The sequence below is a fragment of the Mus caroli genome, chromosome 13, assembly GCF_900094665.2.
Source record: "Mus caroli chromosome 13, CAROLI_EIJ_v1.1, whole genome shotgun sequence".
Lineage (NCBI taxonomy): Eukaryota > Metazoa > Chordata > Mammalia > Rodentia > Muridae > Mus > Mus caroli.
The window spans coordinates 78,945,353-78,950,915 of NC_034582.1; positions in this window are offsets into that span (position 1 = coordinate 78,945,353).

Genomic DNA, 5,563 nt, shown 5'->3' on the forward strand with positions numbered 1-5,563 from the left:
TTAAAAACAATGAATTTATGAAATTCTTAGGCAAATGGATGGATCTGGAAGATATCATCCTGAGTAAGGTAACCCAATCACAAAAGAACACACATCATATGCACTCACTGATAAGTGAATATTATCCCAGCAACTTAGAATACCCAAAATACAATTTGCAGAACACATGAAACTCAAGAAGAAGGAAGACCAAAGTGTGGATCCTTGTGGGGAACAAAATACACATGGAAGGAGTTACAGAGTCAAAGTTGGTAGCAAAACCTGAAGGAAGGACCATGAAGAGACTGCCCCACTTGGGGATCCACCCCATAAACAACCACCAAACCCAGAAACTAGGAAGATGCCAACAAGAGCCTGCTGACAGGAGTCTTATATAGCTGTCTCCTATGAGGCTCTGCCAGTGCCTGGCAAGTACAGAAGTGGATGCTCACAGTCATCTCTTGGATGGAGCACAAGATCTCCCATGAAGGAGCCAGAGGTATACCTAGGGAGCTGAAGGGATCTGAAGCCCCATAGAAGGAACATCAATATGAACCTATCAGTACCCTCAGAGCTCCTTGGAACTATACTACCAATCAAAGAAAATGCATGGTGGAACTTGTGGCTCTAGCTATATATGTAGCAGAGGATGGCCTAGTTGATCATCAATGGGAGGAGAGGCCCTTGGTCCTGTGAAGGCTCTATGCCCCAGTATAGGGGAATTCCAGGACCAGGATTGGGAGTGGGTCAGTTGGGGAACATGGGGAGGGGGGAGGGGATAATGGATTTTCAGAAGGGAAACCAGGAAATAGGATAACATTTGAAATATAAATAAAGAAAATAACTAATAAAAGTATTTAAATAGACCTATAACCCACAAGAAAATAGAAATAGTCAATAAATTCTCCGTCAAATAAAACAGCCAAGGGACAGGTGGTTTTACTGCAGAATAATTCTACCAGATCTTCAAAGAAGAGATAATACTGATACTTGTAGGGTGGTCATTTTGATGCTTTTATTTAATTGGGAAACTGTGTATACTGATGCAAAAGGCCCTTGCCCTCAATTCACTTTTGATTTATCAATAAGATTGCCAGTAGCCAATGGCTGGCATGGGGTGGGAATCTGATAGTTGCATGTGTATGACCCAGTGAGAATCAGGAGGAAAGAGGGAGTAGAAGGGAACTTGGTAGCTTAGGATATAAAGCCAACCATCCATGTGAGATATTGGGTTACTGGCCACTGGCCACTTTCCAGACTAAGATTTAGGGGTGCTCAGTCACTGATGTGTGTGTGTATGTGTGTGTGTATGCATGTGGGGTGTGTGTGTGTGTGTGTGTGTGTGTGTGTGTTTCTTTTCTACTCACAGATCTGAGATATCTCCAGGGTGGTTGGATGCATGCAACCTTCCAGGAGTACTAAGTGGGCAGTCAAACCACCTACAACAAATACTCCTCAAACTATTCCACAAGATAGAAACAGAAGGATCATTTCCTACTTTATTTTATGAGAACACAGGCAACCTAATACCCAAACCACAAAAGGACTCTAATACTCAACAATGAAAAAGAATTACAGATCAATTTCCCTCAAGAACATAAACTCAAAAACAATAAATACTTGCAAACTGAATGCAATAACACACCAAAAAGATAATTTACAGTGATCAAGTAGGTTTCAGTTGCAGGATGATACAACATACACAAATCTGTCAATGCAATCCACCATATAAACAAACAAATTATAAAAACAAAATGAAAACAAAAAACATGATCATCTTATTAGATGCTGAAAAAAGCCTTTCACAGAAAGGCTCCAGCACCCCTTCATATGAAAAGTTTTAGAGATATCAGGGATACAAAGGATATACTTAAATATAATACATTTACAGAATAAACTTACAGCAAGTCTAGAGCAAACAACAAATTAAATAAAGAGAAACTCAAAGCAATTCCAGTTCAACCAAAGACAAGACAAGGGCTGTCCACTCTCTTCTTATCTATTCAACATAGTACATGAAGTCCTAGCTAGAGAAATAAGGCAGATGAAGGAGATCAAGGGAATACAGATTGAAAAGAAAGAAGTCAAATATCATTGTTCACAGATTATATGATAGTATATATACTGACCCCCCCCCCCAAATTCTATCAGGGAACACCTAAACCAGATAAACACTTTCAGCAAAGTGGCTAGATACATGATTTTAAAAAAACAGTAGCACTCTTATATATAAAAGACAAAGGAGCTGAGAAATAAATGAGGGAAACATCACCCTTCACAATAGCCATAAATAATATAAAATATCTGAGGTTAATGCCAACCAAGCAAGGGAAAGACCTGTATGATGAAAACTTCAAGTTTCTGAAGAACAAAATTGTAGAAACTATTTCATCTTATCAATCAGCATTTTAAAATGGCCATCCTACCAAAATCAATCTTCATATTGAACTCAACCCACATCAAAATTCCAACACAATTCTTTAAACACCCTGAAAGAACAACACTCACCTTCATACGGAAAAAAAATTAAAAAAAAAAAAACTCAGGATAGTTAAAACAAGCCTGTACAATAGAATAACTTTCATAGGTATCAGCATTACTGATTTCAAATTGCACTTCACAGCTATAGTAATAGAGCTGCATGTTATTGGCATAAAACCAGAAAGGTTGTCAGTGGAATTGAAAAAGTCACAGATATAAATCTACAATCTGAGTTTTGATAAAGAAACCAAAACTATACAATTTTAAAAATAAAGCATCTTCAACAAATGGTGCTGTTATTCCTGGTTGCTGGAATGTAGAAGAATCCAAATAAATCTATATCTATCACTTTGCAAAAAGCCCAAACCCAAGTAGATTAAAAACCTCAACATAAAACCAGATACACTGAACCTGATACAAGATAAAGTGGGGAATAGTTTTGAATGCATTGGCACATGAGACAACTTCCTGAACAAAACATCAATAGCACAGGCACTAAATTCAAAAATTAATAAAAGGGATATCATGAAACTAAAAAGCTTCTGTAAGGCAATTGTTTTGTCAATAGGTCAAGATGGCAGCCTTCAGAATGGGAAAAGATTTTCACCACCTTCACAGAGGGCTAAGACCCAAAATACATAAAGAAACTAGACGTCTACAAACTGAATAATCCAATTAAAAATGGAAGTACAGATCTAAACAAAGAATTCTTAATGGAGGAATCTCAAATGGCCAAGAAACAATTAATGAAATACTTAACATCCTTAGCTATCAGGGAAATGCAAATCGAAATGATTTTGAGATTCCATCTGACACTTGTCAGAATTACTAAGATAAAAACACAAGTGGGTATTCATGCTGGTGAGGATGTGGATCCAGGGAACACTATTCCATTCTGGTGGGAGTGAAAATTTGTACAACCACTTTGGATATCAATATAGAGGTTTCTCAGAAAACTGGGAATTGATTTACCTCAAGACCCAGCCATACCTCTCCTGAACATATACTCAAATGATATTCCTTCCTTCCACAAGGACATTTGCTCACCTATGTTCATAGCATCTTTATTCATAATAGCCAGAAACTGGGAATAACTTAGAGTCCTTCAAGCAAAGAATATATAAACAAAAGTGGTACAATTATACAATGAGTATTATTCAGTGCTACAGAAGAAAGATGGCATCATAAAAATTTGCTAGCAAATGGATGGAACTAGAAAAATTCATCCTGAGTAAGGTACCAGACCTAGAAAGACAAGCATGATATGGACTCATAAGTGCATATTAGCTGTAAAGTATAGGCATGCTATAGTATACAGACCCAGAGATGCTAGTTAACAAGGATGAGTTAAGGGATGACTCAAGAATCTTCCTGGCAAGGGGTTATAGAATAGATATTGTGGGTGGGCGGGGGGTTGGTGGATATTGGAACAGGAAGAATCCAATAGGGGGATAGACAGAGAAAATACATGGGAGAGATGACTAGAATTGGGGATATTTCAAAAGTGAGGTAGTCAAAGAGTATAATAGAAACTCTATGGATTCTATGAGGGTAACACTACCAAAGATTCTTGGGAATGGGGGACACAGAGCCTGATATGACCATCCTCTGTAACCAGGCAAGGCCTCAAGTACAGGGATTGGGACATCAACTCAGCTACAAAACCCCTGAACTACAGTTTGTCATGCCTGAATAATGTACTGGGACTGTAGTCTAGCAAAATGATCATCAGAGAGACCAGAAAGACTTCATCCAGAAACAGATGGAAGCAGATGCAGAGTTCCACAGCCAAATATTAGGTGGAGCATAGGGAGTCCTGTGGAGGAGGGGTAGGAAGGATTGGAGGAGCTACAGGGGTCAAAGACCTTACAGGGACAGAGCCCACAGAATCAACTGACCTGGACTCAAGGACCTTGGATGGGTCTGACCTAGGTCCTCTGTATGTTTCAGAGTTATGTAGCTTTGTGTTCTTGTGTGATTCCTAACAGTAAAAATAGGGGCTATCTCTCACTCTTTCTCCTGCCTTTGGGATCACTGTCTTCCTGCTTGTTTTCCTCACTCAGCCTCTGTATGAGAATATGTGCCTGGTCTTATTGTAGCTTGTTATGCTGTATTTGCTTGATGTTTCTGGAAGGCCTACTTTTTTTCTGAGGAGAGGTGAAGGTAGGAGGGGTCTAGGGAAAAAGAAAGATGGATCTGGGGCTGGGTGGAGGTGAGACTACAGTCTTGCAGAAATATATAAGAAAAGAATATATAAAAAAATATGTGTTGTTAAAACATGAATAGATACATATTAAACTGAGAATTCTTAGATTGAAAGAATTGATATTAAGATAAAAGCATTCTCTGAATTCTTTTATAAACTGAATGCTATACCAACCAAATGACAGAAGTTGATTTATATTTTTTCCAGTGATCCACTGGATTAGTTTAATTAGTTTAGTTAGCTAGAAACTGGAAACAGCCTAGATGCCCCTCAACTGAAGAATGGATAAATTAAATGTGGTACATCTACACAATGGAATACTATTTAGTTATCAAAAACAAAGACATCATGAAATTTACAAGCAAATGGATGGAAATTGGGAATATCATCCTTAGTGAGGTGACCCCAAAACAGAAAGACTCACTTATAATTGGACATTAGACATAAATTGCTGGGTAACCAAACTAATATCCATAGACCCAAAGGAACTGGGTAATAATGAATGCCCAAGGGAAGATGTGTGAATTACACTCAGAAGCAGAAACAAGGTAGTTATCACACATGGATAGAGATAGGGAATTGAGTGAGAGATAGGGTGAGGAGAGGTATGGGGAGAGGGAGGGTAGGAAAGGGCTGGAAGTAAGAGTGGAAATCTATTATCCAAGATACAATTTGCAAAAAACAAGAAAATCAGGAAGAAGGAAGACCAACGTGTGGATACTTCATTCCTCCTTAAAATAGGGAACAAAATGCCCATGGAAAGAGTAATAGTGACAAAGTTTGGAGCTAAGACGAAAGGATAGACCATCCAGAGACTACCCCACCTGGGGATCCATCCCATAATCAGCCACAAAACCCAGACACTATTGCATATGCTAGCAAGATTTTGCTGAAAGG